The following is a 22,253-nucleotide window of genomic DNA, read 5'->3' on the forward strand; positions in this document are numbered from 1 at the left end:
TGTAACCCCAGCTACTTGGTTGGCTGAGACGGGAGGGTGGCTTGAACCCAAGAGTTGGAGACTAGCCTGGGCAACACAGTGAGACACTATCTCTAAAAAAAATTTAAAAATATTAAAAAGTTAACATAAACTTTCTCTTTTTTTGAGACAGAGTCTCACTCTGATGCCCAGGCTGGAGTGCAGTGGCGCAATCTCAGCTCACTGCAATCTCCACCTCCCGAGTTCACGCCATTCTCCTGCCTCAGCCTCTCGAATAGCTGGGACCACAGGCGCCCTCCACCACACCCGGCTAAATTTTTTTTTTTTTTTTGTATTTTCAGTAGAGAGGGGTTTCACCGCGTTAGCCAGGATGGTCTCGATCTCCTGACCTCGTGATCCGCCCGCCTCGGCCTCCCAAAGTGCTGGAATTACAGGCGTAAGCCACTGCGTCCAGCCAACATAAATTTTCTTAAAATGTTTAAATGAAACAAAGTTCATCAAAGTCCAATTACTATGACACAATTTCATTTTAATTCTAGAATTACTGTTTTGTAGTAATGTAGTATCTCACTTCCACAGTACTTGAGAGAACTTGCATGTCACATAAAGTGGTGTCCAAACATTACCATGCATGGGTCCTTATATTTACCAAGTGATGAAGTACTTACACAGTCCAGCATAATTTTCAATTCATCAACTTCAAGAGAAAAAGAATGAAGGAGAAAATGAATACATGATGGAAGAGACTGAAACCTTATTAATATACATGCCCCTGCCTGGGGCTGAGGATCCAGACCCTTTACTCCCATGCGCTCTGACCCCTCTCTCATACTTGCTTAACTCCCTGACCCTCTACCTACTTTCTCTCCTTTGCAAAAGTGGACACGGTTCTGTCAATAGTCTGTGTTAAGGACTAAATGTAAACAAGTGTCTTGGAGAGGACAGTTAAAAAGTCAAATAAAGAGCAATAATTAGTTACAGGAGTGACAGCTAGTCCCTATTAGAAGGACATTCTATTAAGACTGCCTGTAATCATGGTTTGTGGAAAGACTGAAAATAACCCCCAATAAATTTACCTCAAAATCTTCAAGCAATTCTAAGAAAATAGTAGAATTTGCATACAAAAATAAGAATCTTGACAAAAAAGGGGGGGAGGGGGCGGGGGCGGTAGCGCATGCCTGTAACTCCAGCACTTTGGGAGGCTGAGGCAGGCAGATCAGCTGAGGTCAGGAGTTCAAGATCAGCCTGGCCAACATGGTGAAACCCCGTCACTACTAAAAATACAAAAATTAGCCAGGTGTGGTGGTAGGCTCCTGTAATCCCAGCTACTTGGGAGGCTGAGGCAGGAGAATCGCTGGAATCCAGGAGGCAGAAGTTGCCGTGAGCCGAGATCACGCCACTGCACTCCAGCCTGGGTAACATAGCGGGCCTCTGTCTCAAAAACAAAAAAAAGAAAAAGAAAAAAAGCCAAAAAAAAAGGGAGGAAAACTTTACAAACAACTTCAAGTATTTTAATTCACTCAGTTATCCCTCAAAACATTTTAGAATCCAGTAAGTAAAAGGCACTCCTTTATACTGCATTCTATATGAGGGGGCTAAAAATCACCTGTAGCTTCCAGAAATTTAAAATCTGGGAAGCAAGAAATAAGCACAAATAATTGGAGTACAATACAACGTAAGCACTGAATAAATGTTACTGTTACTATAAAGCAGTACAAAATCCTGCAGGACCTTCAGAGACAAAAAGGATTACTTTCAAAAGAGATGGTCTCGACACTTCAACAAGGGCGGTGTGGGTTCAGCTTGCTCTGGTACAGGGGATGGCGAGCCACAGCCCGCAGGCAGCAGACATGTTTTTGTGCAGCCTGTGAGCTAAGAATGGTTGTTACATTTTAAAATATTTGAAAAGTCTCAAAAGAAGAATAATATTTCCTGACACAGGAAAGTTATATTAATTGAAATTTAAGGTCCAAAATAGTTTCTTGGAACACAGCCATGCTTTCAGATGCCACAGCAGAGGGGAACTGTTTCGACAGAGACCATATGGCCCACAAAGCCAAAAACATTTACTACCCGGTCCTTTAAAAACAGTTTTGCAGTCACTGCTCGAGAAGGATGGACAGGATTCTGGCGGGCAGAACTAGGAGAGGAGAGGAAGGAGAGCAGAGAGGAAGAAACATTCCACTTGGGAAACGAAGGCATGACAGCACAGAGAGAAAATCCCGAATATTTAAGGAACAGTGGGAGGACCAGTTTGGCTGAAGTGGGGGTTCCAAAAGAGATAAACAATTTTTGAACCATTTAGAACTGTGTGCTTTGTTATTGAGCCATTTGTACAACTGTGGTGAGTGATCAACAGGCATCCTTACTCAGAGTCTATGAGGTTGATGACTGTTATTATCCCTAGTAATAATTAAGAAACTAGTTGAAAGATTTGATAAGCAAACCAAGGCTTACAGAAGTAACTTGCCCAAGATCACAGCCAGCAAGCCGAGCACAGCAGCGAACCTCTTTGCCCGAGGCCACACTGTGAGTACTACGCCCCAGCAAACCTCCGTACAGGGTAGTATAGGGAGAGGCATCCACAAAGGCAGGTTAGGGCAAAACTGTCAACGTTTGCAAACATGGAAGTAAAAAAATAGGGATTTTATGTGTAGGTTATGTTTCTCCAACTGTATTTAAAAGGACAATTCTCCCGGCTGGGTGCAGTGGCTCACACCGGTAATCCCTGCACTTTGGGAGGCAGAGATGGGTGGATCGCTTGAGCCACAAGAGTTCCAGACCAGCCTGGGCAACGTGGCAAGAGTCTGTCTCTACAAAAAACACAAAAATTAGCCAGGCATGGCGGTGCACACCTGTACTCCCAGCTACTCAGGAGGCCAAGGTGGGAGGATCACTTGAGCCTGGGAGGTCAAGGCTGCAGTGAGCTATGATGGTGCCACCGCACTCCAGCATGGGTGACCGAATGAGGGCCTGTCTCAAAAAAGAAAAGAAAAAAAAAAAAAAGACAGTTCTTTCAGGAGCTGGTCCAAACGGTTTCTTCCACCTTTAGAATCAAAGTATTGTGGTTTTTTTCTAAATCACAGGAGAAAAAAATATATACTCAATGTTTCCAATTTCAGGTTTCTCTTAAACATCTGAAAAATGGTAAATTATAAAAATCAATGTATAAGTAACACACCAAGTTTGGGAAAATTTAGCTGATTATGCTTAGTTCAACTTTTTTTTAATGGATTATGTGCTTACTGATGTCATTTTATTATTTTAAGTTCAAATGATCCATTGAACACATTAATTCAGTAACAGTTAACTCAATTATCTGGAAGTGGTTTTGAGATTAAGATAGTCTTCAAAATAATAATCATGCTTTTGTGAGAGCTATCATAAGCACTAAAAAAACAGACATCTACATATTAGCAGTATCTATTCATTCAAATTATAGAAACCAAAAAACAATACCATCTTAATGCCATCTGGGAACACCCTCCCCCCAGCTGACCAAGGCTGCACTGTTCAAAGAAATATGCAAGCCACATACATAATTTAAAATGTTCTAGTATATACATGGTTTAAAAGTAGAAACAGGTGAAATTAATTATAATAGTATATTGTATTTTACCCAGTCTATCCAACATATTGTCATTTCAACATTTAATCAATATTTTATAAATCGAAAGATTTTATTCTTTTCTACTAAATCTCAAAATCTGAGTGTACATATTTCACACTTCACAGCACTAGCCATATTTCAAGTGCTCAAAGCCACAGATGGCTACTGGACAGGACAACACAGGTCTAAGGGATCTGATTTCTAGAAATCACAGCAGGAAAGAAGCTGTGGAGTACAACTTTACCATCAGTGAAAGTGAAGGACGTGGGTTTAAAAAAAAAAGGGGAGGGGGAGGAGCATTTGTCTCCAATATTCTCATGTTTGCAATAAAGGAGAGTTTAAAAAATGAAGAGCAAACAATAACAGACTATATTACCAGACAGTAACCTTTTAGCAATCTAAGGTTCTAAAAGTATTGTGCACTATTGATTTTATAATTGTTTTCACCACATTTTAACTAGTCTTGCTTAACTGTACTTAGGGTTACCCAAACCTTCCCTCTTTCCACTCCACTTCCTCACCCCCTCCCCATTCCCTAAACTGTTTCAAGTTACAGAAGAGCCTACCTTCAGGTGCTTTCTACAACAGAAATTTAAAATCTACATAAGGATGGTCAATGGAAAGGCACAGAAAAATTTTGGAAGGTGGACAGAAATGTCCAGAGTGCTCCACACAAGTCTTGAAATGGGTAATGACTTTTTTTTTTTTTTTTTTTTTTGAGACAGGGTCTCACTCTGGTTGCCCAGGCTGGAGTGCAGTGGCACGATCTCGGCTCACTGCAGCCACGACTTCCTGGGCTCAGGTGATTCTCCCACCTCATCCTCCTGAGTAGCTGAGACTATAGCTGTGGGCCACCACACCTTGGCTAACTTTTTTGTTTTTAGTAGAGGTCGAGTTTTGCTCTGTTGGCCAGACTGTTCTCGAACTCCTGGACTCAAGCAATCTGCCTGCCTTGGCCTCCCAGAGTACTGGGATTACAGGTGTGAGCCACCACACCCGACTGTGTTATAACATTAATAGAAAAGAGGCCAGATATTCTTAAGCAGTGATTCAACTAAACCATGCAAACAGTTTAATGCTAGAACAGGGAAGAGATAAGTGTCACCAATGTGGGCCAAAATAAGTCACAAAAAGCTCCCCTCTCACCCTCCTGCCTCTACCCCATCCACCAGGAGAATTTGAGTGAGATCATTCTCCAAATAATTGGTTGTAGCAAATGTTTCTTTTTAACCGACTGGCTCTTTCTAGACACCAGACCAAATTCTGCTTCGTTGATCTATTAAAGTACCTATGATAAGTTAAAATAGTAGACAATAAATTCTGCTTGTGAAAAACAAATTGCTGGACTGGGTGTGGCTACACTATCTGGGGTGGGGTGTGATGGGAGAAGACTATGTATTTTAGTGGCAATAGGTCAAAGTACATCAGCGTTCAAGTTTAAAACAAACTGAACAACTCAAACACCGCAACAACAGGATGTTTAACAGTTTCTTTTTACCAGATATAATTACGCGGTTACCAGGTGTTTACCAGTGCTTAAAATGAAAAATTGAGGAAACCAAAATTACAGCTCAGTAGTTCTCAGCCCTTTGATGAATTGTTTGTTACCCAGAAACCTATCCCTATCAATTAGATTATGCTTTTAAAAAGTTACAAGAAATCAAAATATTATAATTCTTTTAGTTCAGCGGACTTCATGATACCCCCTTCAAATAATGGAAGTAATGAAAGTGCCAAATCATCAGCAAAGTCTTTAGACACCTATTTACGTTTTGTTTTAAAAACTAGATACTAAAGCAAGATTATGTCGTTTGTACAAACATTTTATACACACACACACAGAAAACTAACTTGAAATACACCAAAGTATGAGGAAGGATTATCTCTGGGTAATTATGGGTTTTGTTTTTTTTCACTCTGCTTCTGAATTTTTTTTTTTTTTTTTTTTTTTTTTTGAGACAGAGTTTCACTCTTGTTGCCCAGGCTGGAGTGCAATGGCCTGATCTCGGCTCACTGCAAACTTCGCCTCCCTGGTTCAAGTGATTCTCCCGCCTCAGCCTCCCCAGTAGCTAGCTGGGATTACAGGCGCCTGCCACCATGTCCGTCTAATTTTTGTATTTTTAGTAGAGACGGGCTTTCACCATGTTGGCCAGGCTAGTCTCGAACTCCTGGACCTCAGGTGATCTCCCCGCCTCGGCCTCCCAAAGTGCTGGGATTACAGGCATGAGCCACTGCACCCGGCTTAAATTTTATGTTTTCTGCAATGATCACGCATTATTCTTTAAACTAGAAGGAAAAACAAAACAGGCAAGTAGAAACTGAGGTAGTGCCAATCAAGCTGGGATTATTTTGAATTGTGCTACCCTTTATACGTCCATAACCTCTAAGTAAAAACCATTCGGAGCGCCCCTTGAAGACAGGAACCTTGCCTTTTCTAAAATATATACTCAATTACATTCAGATATACAATATATGATGCACACATTAATATGTGGTGGAGCATGCTACAAAACATTAGAAAAACTAAAAATGGCTTCTTTGAAAAAGCAGAACAATCTTGCCTTGAAAAACAAGTAACAGCACAGCAAACAGTGGGAGCTTACGGGGCAGGAGAAGGCACAAGACATTTGTCTTGATCCAAAACAAACAAAAAATGTAAACCTTCCACTAAGCGCTCGTGTTCACTTTTAAATGGTTCATTCTCTGTCAATTTCACCTCAATTTATTATAAAAGGAAACTTAAAGACCGAGCACGGGGGCTCACGCCTGCAATCCCAGCACTCAGGGATGCTGCGGCGGTAGGATTGCTTGAGTTCAGGAGTTCGAAACCATCTTGGGCAACATGATGAAACCCCGTTTCTACAAAAAGTAGAAAAATCAGCCAGGCGTGGTGGTGCCTGCCTGTAGTCCCAGTTACTAGGGAGGCTGAAGCAGGACCTTGAGCCCAGGAGGTCGTGTCTGCAGTGAGCCAAGATCGCGCCACTGCACTCCAGCCTGGGCAACCAGAAAACCTGTCTCCTAAATAAATAAACCTAGCAAAGTTACTTTCTAAAAACCCCATATTGAATAAACACTGTTTAAACGCTGCTTTGCCCCCAACCAATCCTAATTAAAAAAAAAAAAAAAAAAAATCTTGTTTTCTCTATTCTAGAGCAACAAATAAGTAATGCTCATCAAAGTGGAAGCTATTGTGGCGCTGAAATGGGTAGGAAGATACAAAAAAATACAATGTAATAATACACCTTCTTGCCTAACAGCAATGGTGGAGAAACAAAGAACAGGTCAGAAAAAGAGGCCACAAAACAGTCATGAGTGATTCTGCTGTTTTTAATAAAGATTAAGTACTGTTGACTTTAGAGAATTTGGGGTGACGAGCCAGGCAAGATTTTAACCGGCAAAGGAGCAGATTTAGGGCACAGGGCAGAGCTGGGTGCGTCTCATCACACTTCTAATCCTCGATGACAGCACAAAGCCACCCCTCCTTGTGCTTAAGTGTACACGCACATTGATTGAAAATGCACTGAAATCCAACTCATCCACCAAGCAAGGCTAAAGGAGCGCACACAAATTCAACAGCGCTGCGTTCGCGTGGCTGGAGGGCAGACCGTGAATATTCCATTTTACTTAGCACAGTACCAACACCTAGCTGCACGGCTAAACCTGCTTAAAAACAGCTGGCGAGAGGCTGGAGAGCTGCACACCGTGAGCCCTCTCCCGAGCGCCGACCGGCCTCGCCCTGCCTCCGCGCTGCACCCCGGATGCGGACGGACTGGGGCAGGGCCGCGACCCCGGCCCCGGCCTCCGCCCGGCCGGCCCCGACACCGTGCCACGGGACAGACCCGCAGGGGCCGCCCCACACCCCTGCGGGCCGGCCCCCCGCCCGGGTCCCGGACGCCAGCTTGGGACCGCAGGCCGGGGGCCCAGCCATCGATGGCAGGTGGGCGGCGCGGCCTCCGCAGATAAACCTGGGCGCCCCATCGGACAGGACCTTCCGCCCCACGCGCCCGCAACCAGCCACCCCCAGCCCGGTGCCCAGCCCCTAGCCCCCGGCCCCCGGCCGCAGGTGCTCGGCTCCCGGCCGGCTGAGACCTGCCCGCCGCGCCCGAAGCGCCCGCGCAACCGCCGCCGCCGGAGCGCGCAGGCCGCCCAACCGCCGTCCCGGCCCAACCAACGCGGGCAGGGGAGGAGAGGTGCGCGCGGCCGGCGGAGCGTGCGAGCCACTCGGGGGTCGCAGGGGGAGGCTGCGCGCGGCGAGGGCAGGGGCGAGGAGGCGCCGAGGCCGGCGCTGAACGCGGCGCCAGGAGGGCCTGCTGGAGGGGGCTTTGCCCCTTTCCCCTTGGAAGGTGCAGATGGTTTGACCCCCCACCCCGAGTGAGGTGCCTCGTCCCAGCCCCGGCTGGACTGTACCATCGGGCGGTGCCGCCGGGATTTCTCCCCCCCACCACCACCATCAATTCCCCCCCCACCCGGGTCCGCGGTCGGTTGGCCCCGGCCGGGCTCTGAGACGCGGAAAGAGCTGGGCGCCATTTTGGGTGGGACTAAGCAAAGACGAAACACCCTCCCAGTCTATGGGGTACCCTGGACCCTGGCTTATCTGGTTCCCTTAATCCTTTAGGTACTTACACGACGTTGGGTGAGGGGAGCTGGAAGATCAGCGGGTCCCCGATCCTCTCTCCCTAGGGGTGATAGAAATCAAACCCCCCCGCCACCTCCAGGTGGTTCTTCCCGCCGCAGAGTGGGAGCAGCATAAAAGGCGGGGTCTTATTAGCATAATCTGCCTGGCAACCTGATCTAGACGTTATATGATTGGTTAAACTCTGTAAGCCCCATGCCGTGCCTAGAGACGAGAAATGCTGGGGCGAACTGACAGGCCCAGATTTAGGAGTCATGACGAAGATCCCGAGACGCTTATTCAGTCTGCAGAGAAGCCAAAAGGAGATTCACACAATGGCCCAATGACTGAAGGCCTCTTTATTTCGTGCTCTGCTGTTCATGTAAAACCCAATCGCAGAGCGGGTCTCAGGCGGCGCTCGCCTGCGTTTCTACTCTCAGCCAATCAGAAAACCCGACTCTTCGCTTCGGGGTCAAGCCCCCGCTGCGGCCCGCCTGCCGACGGGGAGGAAGCGTCCAGCGGTGCCTGGGTCTCTCGGACGCCGACGGCCCAGGGTCCCGGGAGGCGCGCGGGGGTGAGGTGACCCTCGCGTCCGCCCGCCCCGCCGCAGGTTGCCTCCGAAGCGGCCTGGCCGCGGAGCGCCGGCGAAAACCGAACTCCCGCCCGGCTCCTGGGCTCGGTGCGGCCGGGTAACGCCTGCCGGGGTCTCGCCCTCAGGACCCCTAGGGAGCGGCCGAGCGCCGCCAATCACCCTGACCCACCGCACCTTGCCAGCGCTGTCACTGCGCCTCTTTTTTTCCCCTCTGCCAATCTGGAAAGGAAGTGATTGTCATTTCAAACATTGAGAAGCATTATTCAACACTGGTTACCCAGTGACTCAGCTCACTCCTTAACCGCAGGCTTCCACATCCTGCTGTCCCTTAAAATTGCCTTCTCAAAGGGCAGCCAAGAGCCCAACTTTGGAGAGATACCCAGCTCCAGCTACCCACTGGCAGGCAATACGCATGGCAGCTAGATGGCAGAGAGACCTTGGACCTTCGGACCTTCAGGGAGCGATTTTCCCTTCCTTGATATCTACCTTGCTACGTTATTTTGAAGATTAAGTGAGCTCTTACTTTACCGAGTAAAGTGCTTTGCTTAGCACACTGTCTGGAACTTAAATGAGAAGTACTGACAATATAACCTACAAAAATCCTAAACTATTGCCTAACTGAGAAAAAGAGGGAGGCAGGACAGCTAAGCAAAAGACGAGAATAGAAAACACCCACAGCGGGAAAAACTAAAATTAACTCAATAGTATTCTCTTTACTGTTTTGTTTTGTTTGTTTTTTAATACGGAGTCTTGCTCTGTCGCCCAGGCTGGAGTGCAGTGGTGAGATCTGGGTTCACTGCAACCTCCGCCTCCCAAGTTCAAGCGATTCTCCTGCGTCAGCCTCCCTAGTAGCTGGGATTACAGGCATGCACCACCACGCCCGGCTAATTTTTGTGTTTTTAGTACAGATAGGGTTTCGCCATGTTGGCCAGGCTGGTCTTGAACTCTAACCTCAAGTGATCCTCCTGCCTTGCCCTCCCAGAGTGCTGGGATTACAGATGTAAGCCACCGCACCTAGTCTACCATTTTGTTTATTTAAATAGCTGGAAACAACGGGGAAAGAAAAGAGCTTTTTTTTTTTTTTTTAAACTTCGTGACAGGGTGCGGTGGCTCACACCTGTAATCTCAGAACTTTGGGAGGCCGAGGCGGGTGGATCGCTTGAGCACAGGAGTTCGAGACCAGCCTAGGCAACATACTGAGACTGTCTGTACAAAAAAAAAAAAAAAATTAGCCAGGCATGGCGGTACACACCTGTGGTTCCAGTTACCTGCAGGCTGTGCAAGAGGGTTGCTTGAGCCCAGGAAGTCAAGGCTGCAGTGAGCTGTGATCGTGCCACTGCACTACAACCTGGGTGACAAAGCAAGTCTGTCTTTAAAAAACAAAACAACAACAAGAAACTTCAGACAGTTAACTACCTTGTAAGCAACTTCACGACTTCACTTTTTTGCAAGCAAAAAAGACTAGGCCGTGTCTTTTTCTTCCTTAAACTACTGTACAGGTAGCACTGGACTTAGATGAGGCCAACCTTAACATAGCTAGTGAGAGACGCTAGTAGCTCTTCTCCGGGTTTATAGACATGGAAGTCAGTTGCCTACCAAAAGATCATAATGGTTGAGAGAGTCACTTGAATGCTGCCTTTTAGTGTTGTGAGTAGATGAACAATGCCACAGGTCGGACAGGTCCTTCTGTGGCCTTGCAAAAGCTGCTACTCCACATACCCCTGGCCTGGGTGAGAACTGCTCCCTTTTAGATTTAACATCATTACATCCTTGCTGATGAACTGAGATGGTCCCAGCTGAGGTCCACTGACCAGAAACAACACCACAGAACTCAAAAGAGAACGCACCATGAGGAATGGGGCTATTCAAACTGGAGAGCCTGACTTACTCTCATGGCTTTAGAGAAATGTTCTAAAACTTCTAAGTACATAAATATGTGCAAGGAGATTCCTCCCCACAGAGTTTTTATACAGAGGATCTGTAGTGAACATCAGGAATTTGCTTTTTATGTGGATTTTTAAATGACTTTTAAAATTTACACTGTAAAATTCACTCATTGGGGTGTACAAGAAGTATTTATTGAATACATACTGTGTGCCACTCACTGTTCTAAACAATAAAGATAGAATAGGGAACAACAGCAACCCAAAAAGGCCCTGCTGTCATGCAGCTTTATTCTAGTGTAGGTAACAAGAAGAAAATTAACTCTAGGTGATAAGTGCTATAAAGAAAGTAAACCAGGAAAACGCAAACAGAGAACGCTGGCAGTTTAAATAGGGTGCCAAAGAAGTTTTCTCTAAGATACCAACGTTTGAGCTGAGCCTTGAGTTATGGGGGGAAAAAAAGCCAGCCATGTTAAGATCTTGGAGAACATTCCAGTCTAAGAGAATGGCAAAAGTAAAGACCATGAGGTGAAAAACAAAAAAATTAGTATGGCATGCACATATTCATTCTTCAATTGAATAGATTATTCATTGAATGCCTCCCAAATGCCAGGCACTGTCTTCCATGCTCTGGGATTTGTCAATTAACACTGTAGACAAAAGGAAAAACACAATACAAAAATCCATGCCTTGACTGAGCTTTCAGTCTAACACACTGAGAAACAGTAAGAAGGCCAGAGTTGTTGGAACACAGGACAGAGTGATACAAGAAAGCGTGGAGTGAGACAAGGATACAGTGATACAAGAAAACTTGGGGAAAGAGGTCTGGGACAGACCACATAAGGCTTTGAAGGCTATGGTATTGGAATTATTATTGAAAGTGCGACTTAATAGGATCATTGACTCAGTGTGGGAATTAAAAAAAAAAAGAAAAAAGTGCAACTTACACTACTTGGAGGTTTTAAGGGAGTAACACGTTTTTTCTTTCAGAATAACTCTGGCTGCTCTTATTTTGTTTGGGGAGAGGGCAAGAGACAAGGAGTCGGTGCCAATATGCTCTAAATAAGAAATGATGGCCCATCTTGACTAAACTAGAAGTAGCTTAAATGGGGAGAAGTGTATGGACACCAGATATATTTTGGAGGTGAAGTCACAGAACTTGCAAATGAATAAGATATGGGACGGGACAGAGTGTAAGTTGCTCGTGGTGACAAGGCAGTAATCGAGAATGACTTATAAGGTTGAAAATTGAGTGGCCAATAAATGTTGGTGCCTTAACTGAGATTGGGAACACTGGGAGATAAACAGTTAGAAAATCAAGAGTTGTATTGTAGCCATGTTAAATTGGAAATATCCTTTGGAAAATCCAACTAGACACACCATTTAGGCAGTTGGAATCCAAAAGAGAGATCAGGGCTGGAAATATAATTAGAGAAACACAGTTCATCAGATTATACATTGTATCTAAATACATAGAATTAGGTGTGGTCATCTAATTAGGATTAGACGAGACGGTGTTTACAGAGAAGACAAGCGTATCCAGGACTAAGCTCTTGAGAGCTGCTGAATTTAGAGGTGGATAATAGGAAGGCAACCATCCAAAAGGCTGAGAAGGAAATAACACAGGAGGAGAACCTGGAGAGGATGGTGTCTGAGAAGCCAAGGGAAGACAGAAGACAGTCTTTCAAGAAGGATGTAGTGGCCAGCTGCAGCAAATGTTGCTGAGAGCTGATAACGACAGTTAACCTGTGGATCTGGAAAGACGGACGTGGAAATTGCTGGTAACTTGACAATAGTAGCTTCAAGGGAGAGCTAGGAAGCTTATTAGGAGTCGCCTGAAGAAAGCATGGGAGGTGAAGAGTCCCATCTGTTGCCAATAGTATAGCAAATAAGATAGGCCAACGAAAACGACTAAGATGCCGCAGTAAGCTATGATCACACCGCTGCACTGCGGCCCAGATGACACAGCGAGACCTCGTCTCAAAAAGAAAAAAAAAAAAGTATGTCATGAAAGGCAAAAAAAAGCCTGAAAAACTGTTCCAGATTAAAGGAGAATAAAAAGACAGAACTAGGCTAGGCATGGTGGCTCATGCCTATAATCCCAACACTTTGGGAGGCTGAGGCAGGAGGATAGCTTGAGACCAGGAGTTGGAGACCAGCCTGGGCAACATGGTGAGACCATGTCTCTTCAAAAAAATTTAAAATTAGCCAGGTTTGGTGGCATGTACCTGTAGTCCTAGCTACTTGGGAGGCTGAGGTGGGAGGATCACTTGTGTCTGGGAGTTGGAGGCTGCAGTGAGCCACGTTTACACCACTTCACTCCAGCCTGGGTGACAGAGCAAGACCCTGTCTCAAAAATTAAAAAAAGTCCTAAATCTAAATAAAACATATGCCCTGGATTGGATCCTAGATCAGTAAAAAGCATTTATTATAGATATAAAGGATGTTAGTATATCAACTAACTGGTCACATTGGAGTAAGGTCTGTGGATTAGATGATACTTGTGATAACGTATAAATGTTAATTTCCTGATTATGGTCATTGTATTATGAATTTATAGAAATATGTCCTTGCTTTTAGGAAAAACACACTGAGTAAAGGGGAAATAGATCTGCAATTTACACTCAAACAGTTCAAAAAAAGAAAAAATATATATACACACATGCAAAGACAGAAAATGAAAAACCAAACATTGTTAAAATGTTAACATATGGGAAACCTCTGTGATAGGTATATGGGAATTTTTGTATTAACTTTTGCAACTTTTCTGTAAGGTCAAAATAATAAAACAAGATAGTAGTCAAAACAAAACCAAAAAAAGGTCAGCCGTTTGTCTTCAGGTGTCTACACCATGAAGAAAGATGACAGAAGTGAAGATCTGATATGAGAACTCGGTAGGCTGCAGACAAAGAATCAGGGAGTTTGTGACCCAGTCAGAGTGATTCAGAGCTTGAAGCCTCAGTACAGGTGGTTCGGGAAGAAGCCAAAGAAGGTTGCTGTGGTTTGCATGTGTGCCCCAAAAACCATACACTGGAAACTTAATCCCCAATGCAGTCGCATTGTGGGGTGGGGCCTAATGAGAGGCGTTTAGGTCAGGAGGGCTCCTCATGGATTAATGGCAATTAGAAAAGGGCTTGAGGTTTCAAGTTCAGTCTCTTGCTCTCTCTTGTGCTCTCTTTGCCCTTCTGCCACTGGATAATGCGGCAGGAAGGCCCTCACCAGATGCCAGCCTCATGATCTTGGACTTCTCAGCCTCCATGAACTGCAAATTTCTGTTTATTATAAATTATCCAGTCTCAGATATTCTGTGATAGCAGCACAAAACAGCCTAAGATACGGGTCTGGGTGTGGCTGACCAAGAGCGTAACTGGGTGTTTGACATCTGTTCTGGGTTGAATAGTGTCCCCAGCATTCATATCTAGAACCTATAAATGTGACCTTATTTGAAAATAGGGGCCATGCATGGTGGCTCATGCCTGTAATTCCAGCACTTTGGGAGGCTGAGGCAGATGGATCACCTGAGGTCACGAGTTCAAGACCAGCCTGGCCAAGATAGTGAAGCCCTGTTTCTACTAAAAAAATACAAAAAAATAGCCGGGTGTGGTGGTGCGCACCTGTAATCCCAGCTACTTGGGAGGACAAGGCAGGAGAATCACTTGAACCCGGGAAGCAGAGGTTGCAGTGAGCCGAGATCGTGCCACTGCACTCCAGCCTTAGCAACAGAGCGAGACTCCCTCTCCAAAAAAAGAACAAAGAAAATAAGGCCTTTCCAGATATAATAAATTAAGATAAGGTTATACTGGATAAAGTAGGCCCTAAAGACCTGTAACTGGTGTTCTTTTAAGACAAGAAAACGAAGACATATATCCACAGAGGAGGGAATAGGAAGGCTGAAAACAGCGACAGAGAGTGATGCGTCCACCAGCCAAGGAATGCTGAGGGTTGCCAGCAACCTCCAGAAACAGGAAGGAGATGGGAAGGGTTCTTCCCTAGAGGCTTCAGAGGGAACAGGGCTGGCACCTTGATTTCAGACCTCTAGCCTCCAGAGCCAAGAGAGAATACGTCTCTAAGGTTTTAAGCTACCTGTTTCTTGATTACTCCGTTTGTGATACCTGGTTACAACAGCCATGGGAAACTAATTTAACATTATTAAACAAGATTGTTTGGGGCTGTGGGGGAGAAGAGGCGAGAGTGAGGAATTATCTGAATGTGGATAGCTGGGATGATGAGTATTTATAAGATAGCAATGGTTTGAGGTGTTTTTGGTTTTAAGATTTGAATGAAAAACTAGCTGGGGCCAGGTGGCACAGTGACTCACACCTGTTAATCCCAGCACTTTGGGAGACCAAAGTGGATCACTTGAGCCCAGGAGTTTGAGACCAGTCTGGGCAACATGGCGAAACCCTGTCTCTATTTTAAAAAAAAAAAAGAAAGAAAGAAAGAAAGAAAAAGAAAAAAGTAGCCTGGCGTGCTGGCGCATGCCTGTAGTACTAGATGCTTGGGAGGCTGAGGTGGGAGGATCACCTGAGCCCAGAAGATTTGAGATTGCAGTGAGCCATGATTGTGCCACTGCACTTCAGCCTGGGTAACAGAGTGAGACCTCATTTCCAAAAAAAAAAAAAGAAGAAGAAGAATAAGGAGAAGAAAGGGGCGGGGAGAGAGAGAGAGAAAGAAAAAGACAAAGAAGGAAGGAAGGAAGGAAGGAGAGAGAGAGAGAAAGAGAGAGAAAAAGAAAACTATACAGGGAGGAAATCATAACAGGGAGGAAAAACTGCTATTAAAATGTCAAGGCTCATTAGACACCAAAGAAGACATGCTGGAGAGACTGTCCTTCCTATGCACATAAGGAAGGTGGGAAAGCCTTCAATCGCAAATCAAATCTCACAGAGCATGAGAAAAATTCATCCAGAAAAGAAAGCCCTGAATGGAATCGATGTGGAAGTGTCTTAGCTAGAAGAAATACTTCATTAAAGATCAGAACATTCACACTATAAAGACTGAGAACTCTATGAATGTAAGAAATGTGGAAAATCTTCAGCCAAAAGGAAAACTTCATTATTCATCACATAATCCATATAAAAAAGAAATCTTATGAATGTAGTAGGTATGAAAAAGCTTTTATTCAGAAGTCAAACTTCATACCAGAGAGGTCATACTGGAGATAAACCCTACGCAAGTAGGGAAGGTGAGAAAGCACTTAGTGGCAAATCAAATTCCACTGGGCATGAGAAAATTCAGATTTGAGGCCGGGCATGGTGGTTCACACCTGTAATCCCTGCACTTTGGGAGGCCAAGATGGGTGGATCGCTTGAGCACAGGAGTTCAAGACCAGCCTGGGCAACATGGTGAAATCCTGTCTCTACTAAAAATAAAATGCAAAAACAGAGGTGGGAGGATCACCTGAGCCTGGGGAAGCGGAGACTGCAGTGAGCCGTAATCCCACCACTGCACTCCAGCCTGGGTGACAGAGTGACACCCTGTCTCAAAAAATAAAAAGGGAAGAAAAGAAAATTCAGATCTGAGGGTTGCTCTGTGAAGATAATGAAAGCACAATAATTTTAGGGCACAAGCTATTCATCATTAAATATTACAGTATTCATGACGGGGAAACACCCTATGAATCCACTAAGGGTGGAAAAGTTTTCTCTGTATCATACTGCTTACTGTACATGTAAGAACCCACACGGGTAATAAACAGTATGAATGTAAAACGTGTGGTAAAGCCTTCACTCCATGTTTAACCAGTGCTCTACATAAGAGAACCAATGCCGGTGAAAAAAAACTAATGAAATCTCTCAAACAGAAGTCGTGCCACACCTGACACCAATGAATTCATACTCATTCAAACCTTATGAATACCTTGGATTTAGGAAAGGCTTTAGCAGGAATTCGTATTTCATAGCACATCAGATAATTATATTTTAGAGTAAAATTCAGTTAATATGAGAAAGACTTAAGCAGAAACCCAAATGTTATGATATTAGAGATTTTTAATAAGGAGATATTTCATCAGTATAATAGAAATTGGATCCAAAGGCCAGGCATGGTGGATCATGTCTGTAATCCCAGCAATTTGGGAGGCCGAGGCAGGCAGATTACTTCAGGTCAGGAGTTCAAGACCAGCCTGGCCAACATGGGGAAACCCTGTCTCTACTTAAAATACAAATATTAGCCGGGCCTGGTGGCACACACCTGTAATACCAGCTACTCAGGAGGCTGAGGCACAAGAATCACTTGAGCTTGGGAGGTGGAGGTTGCAGTGAGCAGAGATTGCACCACTACACTCCAGTCTGGGCAACAGAGCAAGATCCTGCCTCAAAAAAAAGAAAAAGAGGAAGAAGAGGAAGAGGAAGAAGAAGAAGAGGAGGAGAAAGAGGAGGAGGAGGAGGAAGAGGAAGAGGAAGAGGAAAAGAAACTGGTTCCAAAAAGCCATCACAACAAATATAATTAATGCTAAACTTTTAAAAGCATTCCAACTGAATGTCAGGAACAAGTGATGGATGCTGTTACCCTACTTCTAATTAACATGGTCCTGAAAGATTAACCAGTGCAAATAAGACAAAGAAAAAGACCACAGGGATTAGGAAAAAAGAAACAAACTTGTAGGTTTCTGAGGATATGATCTGCTAACATATATTACAAATCTATGATCATTAAAAAAAACTTTGGCCAGGCACAATGGCTCACACCTGTAATCCCAGCACTTTGGGAGGCCAAGGTGGGAGGATCACCTGAGGTCAGGAGTTTGAGATCAGCCTGGCCAACAGGGTGAAACCCTGTCTCTACTAAAAATACAAAAATTGCCTAGGCGTGGTGGCAGGTGCCTGTAATCCCAGCTACTCGGGAGGCTGAGACAGGAGAATCACTTAAACCCAGGAGGCGGAGGTTGCATGAGCCGAGATGGCGCCACTGCACTCCAGCCTGGGCCACAGAGTGAGAGTCTGTCTCAAAAAAAAAAAAAAATAATAATAATAATAATAAATCTACATCATAATAAATGTAAAGCAACTAAACAATACAACAAAAAGAAAAAGATAGTCACAAATAATGTATATACAAATACACACACACTTACAAGCTGTTTTTAAAAAGACATCTGAAAAATAAAGACACAGGGACACATGTTTTCAGGACCTCCTGGGCAGCTGTCATGGGTAAAAAAAACTTTAAAAAATAAAAATAAAGGGAAAAAAAAAAAGACACAGCAAGTGCTGAAATTCAAAATGTAGAAAAAGACATCAGGCAAACACTAACTGAAGGAAAACTAGAATTACTGTCAGACAAAATAGATCTTTAAGACAGAAAGAGCTGCCAGAGATAAATCAGGCCACTACAGAAAGATAAAAAAGTTTTTAATTCATGAGAAAACATATACACTGTTTTGTACTATTTTTATATAAATTCAGAAACATTTTGGTAAAGAACTTCTGCTTTCAGCCAAGAGGGAAAAATGGGACTGTATTTATTCCCTCACCTAAAACAACTAAAAAAAAAAATCAGACAAAGTATTTAAAATTACAACGTTTAAGAAAGTGAACATAAGGGAACAAAGGATAGAAACCAAAGAGAGGAGACCTGCACCACAATTCCTCCAGCTATCTAGAGCTGCAGTATGCTTCGCTCTCTGCAGTAAGCTGTAGAAACTCTAGTAAACTTCCTGCAGAAAATGACACACTGCAGTGAAGAGTGAAAAACCCTGGAGGAGCTTGGCAATTTCTTTCAATTGAGGAGACACGACTGGGCTTCCAGGGAGACTCGAGTTTGCAGGGCAGAGTGTCAGAAGAGGGCTACAGAGAGATAGAGAGCTCTGGAGATGTAGAGAAGGCCCCCTTGAATCTTCAGCAGAGTAGTGATCAAACTACATATAGGGGAACAAAAGTAAGAACCACAGCAGGCTTCTCACTGGAAAAAAAATAAATAAACAGACCCCTCACCAAAGGAGATACATGCATGGTGAATAATCACATGAAAAGATGCTGTACATCATCAGTCATTAGGGAAATGCAAATTAAAACCACATGCAGTCTGGGCACAATGGCTCATGCCTGTAATCCCAGCACTTTGGGAGGCCAAGGCGGGTGGATCACGAGGTCAGGAGTCGAGACCAGCCTGGCCAACATGGCAAAACCCTGTCTCTATTAAAAATACAAAATTAGCCGGGCATGGTGGAGGACGCTTGTAATCCCAGCTACTCGGGAGGCTGAGGCAAGAGAATCGCTTGAACCCGGGAGGCGGAGGTTGCAGTGAGCTGAGATTGTGCCACTGCACTCCAGCCTGGGTGACAGAATGAGACTCTGTCTCAAAAAAAACCACATGCAATACCACTAATAGGTGTGTACGTATTATTAATAGAATGTCCAAAAAATTAAAAGACTGACCACATCAAGAATTGACAAAAATGGCCGGGCGCGGTGGCTCAAGCCTGTAATCCCAGCACTTTGGGAGGCCGAGGCGGGTGGATCACGAGGTCAGGAGATCGAGACTGTCCTGGCTAGCATGGTGAAACCCCGTCTCTACTAAGGATACAAGAAACTAGCCGGGCGTGGTGGCGGGCACCTGTAGTCCCAGCTACTTGGGAGGCTGAGGCGGGAGAATGGCGTGAACCCGGGAGGCGGAGCTTGCAGTGAGCCGAGATCGCGCCACTGCACTCCAGCCTGGGAGACACAGTGAGACTCCGTCTCAAAAAAAAAAAAAAAGAATTGACAAAATGTGGAGCAATTGGAACTGTCATAACTGTTAGTGGGAATATAAATTGTATGAGCAATTTGGGAAAAGCTTGGCAGTTTCTTAAAACATTAAACATATACCTATCATATGCCTTGGTCCTTCTACTCCTAGGTATTTACCAAAGAGAAAATGAAAGCGTATGTCCATATAAAAATTTGTATATGAGGCTCATGCTTGCTATCCCAATTTTGGAGGCTGAGGCATGTGGATTCCTTGAGCCCAGAGGTTCAAGACCAGTCTAGTCAACATGGTAAAACCTCATCTCTACAAAGAAATACAAAATTAGTTAGGCATAGTGGTATGCATATGTAGTCCCAGCTACTCAGGAGGCTGAGTTGGGAGGATTGCTTGAGCCCAGGAGGTTGAGGCTGCAATGAGTCATGATTGCACCACTGCACTCCAGCCTAGATGACAGAACAAGACCCTATCTCACACACAGAAAAAAAGCCTTGTATATGAATGTTTATATTTGGTAATAGCCAAAAACTAGATTGTTCATTAGCATTTGAATGGGCAAGTATATAGTGGTGATATGGTTTGGTTGTATCCCACAAATCTCATCTTGAATTCCCACATGTTGTGGGAGGGACCCAGTGGGAGGCAACTGGATCATGGAGGCAGGTATTTCCCATGGTGTTCTTGCAATGGTGGGTGGGTCTCACAAGATCTGATGGTGTTATAAGGGGGAGTTTCCCTGCACAAGCTCTCTCTCTCTTTGCATGCTGTCATCTGTGTAAGATGTGACTTGCTCCTCCTTCCCTTCCACCATGATTGTGAGGCTTCCCCAGCCACATGGAACTGTTAAGTCCAATTAAACTTCTTTCTTTTGTAAATTGCCCAGTCTTGGGTATGTCTTTATCAGCAGCATGAAAATGGACCAATACAAGTTGTATATCCATACGATCTAGTACTATTCAGCAATAAAAAGAAATGAGCCAGTTATATGTGCAACATGATCTCAAAATAATTATCCTAAGTAAAATAAACCAGACTCCCCAAAAGAGTATTTACTGCATGATTCCATTTATATTAAATCCTAGAAAATGCAAACTAATCTGTAGTGATAGGAAGCAGATCAGGGATTGCCTGGGGAGTAAAGAAAGGTTGGCTGGGGAAGGATTGCAAAAGTTCCGAAGGAAATATTTTGAAATTATATGTCAATTATAGCTCAACAATGCTATTAAAATTGCTTTGGAATTTCTGAAAATTATATTAATCAAAGAACATTTTTAAATTGGCTAAGAATTTGAAAAGGAGAATTTACTTCTCCCTTTGTTTAAAATATGATTAAGATTTATTATGATCTCTTGGGTTTTTTTAGGTGAATATATCATTAAAAAAAGACTAAAGACAAATACAACAATAAAGTAATAAACATCTTGCAAGACAATCTAAGATACTACCTGTACCATCTCTTCTAGGGACAACGGTGACCTTTACCCAAGTTTTGAAACTGAGAAGCTATAATTGTAAAAACGAACAAACAAAAACTATAATGAAGACAATACGCATATTTACAAACAGCTAAACAAAAACTTCAGCTATATACACCATAAATAAATTCAATAAACAGTACATTAAAATTTTTGTGGTAAAACAAAGAATAATTTCTTTTTATTTATTTTTTAATTGAGACAAGGTCTTATTCTGCTGTTCAGCCTGGAGTGCAGTAACACAGTCACAGCTCACTGTAGCCTTGACTCCCCAAGCTCAAGCAATCCTCCCACCTCAGCCTCCCAAGTAACTGGGACTACAGGTGCACGCTACCATGCTTGGCTAATTTTATTATTTTTTATTTTGTAGGGTTTTGCCATATTGCCCAGGCTGTTCTCAAACTCCCGGGCTCAAATGATCCACCTGTCATGGCCTCCCCATTGCTGAGATTACAGGCATGAGCCACTGAGCCAGGCCTATTTTTTGTAGAGAGAGGGTTTTGCTCTGTTGCCCAGGCTGGTCTTGAACTCCTGGGCTCAAGCAATACACCAGTCTTGGCCTCCCAAAATACTGAGATCACAGGCATGAGCCACCGAGCAAGGCCAGAGAACAAAGAGGAATTTCTTACAAATTTATAAGAAAAGGCAAACAACCTAATAATAGACACAGAATATCAAGAAAATTTTAGGGAAAACAAATCCAAATGCCAGAAGCTGTATTAAAAGTGCTCAAACTACATATCAGGAATATGGAAATTAAAGTAATTATTATTATAAATATCACTTTATGTTCATCAGACAGAAAAAAGGTAAAAAGAACTGTAGCACCTATGACTTTGTATTTTCATACAACATTAGTGGTGCTATGAATTGTTCCAGCTTTTTAGGAAAGGAGGTAGTAACATCAATTAAAATTAAATATGTATAAAGGTATACAGTCCACCCTCTGTATCTGTAGGTTCCCCATCCATGGATTCCACCAAGCAAAGATTTGAAAATATTTGGAAAAAAGCAATTAAAAATAATAATACTACAATAAAAAATAATTCAAATAAGAATCAAGTATATAGTGGTGATATGGTTTGGTTGTGTCCCCACCCAAGGCCAGGTGCAGTGGCTCATACCTATAATCCCAGCCCTTTGGGAGGCCGAGGCTGGCAGATCACCTGAGTTCAGGAGTTTGAGAGCAGCCTGGCCAACATGGTGAAGCCCCATCTCTACTAAAAATACAAAAATTAGCTGAGCCTAGTGGTGCACGCCTGTAATCCCAACGACTCGGGAGGTTGAGGCAAGAGAATTGCTTGAACCCAGGAGGCAGAGGTTGCAATGAGGGGAGATCATTCCACTGCACTTCAGTCTGGGTGACAGAGCAAGACTCTGTCTCTAAAAAAAAAAAAAATCAATACAGTATAACAAC

General features: G+C 43.9%; 1 protein-coding gene across 6 annotated transcripts in view; it reads right to left on the minus strand.

Annotated features, from left to right (window-relative positions):
- Nucleotides 1-8,572, minus strand: part of LOC105476196 (PR/SET domain 10) — a 100,250-nt gene extending 91,678 nt beyond the window's left edge. For 2 of the 6 annotated variants that reach the window (XM_071075819.1, XM_024791101.2), the window contains exon 1: nucleotides 8,213-8,568. The gene's annotated coding sequence lies outside the window, so the exon portion shown is untranslated. Of the gene's footprint in view, nucleotides 1-8,212 lie in introns of all 6 variants that reach the window. The other 4 variants (XM_071075818.1, XM_011731894.3, XR_011611183.1 and 1 more) reach the window with 3 other exon arrangements.
- Nucleotides 8,573-22,253: the final 13,681 nt, after the last annotated feature.

The sequence above is a fragment of the Macaca nemestrina genome, chromosome 12, assembly GCF_043159975.1.
Source record: "Macaca nemestrina isolate mMacNem1 chromosome 12, mMacNem.hap1, whole genome shotgun sequence".
NCBI classification, from domain to species: Eukaryota; Metazoa; Chordata; class Mammalia; order Primates; family Cercopithecidae; genus Macaca; species Macaca nemestrina.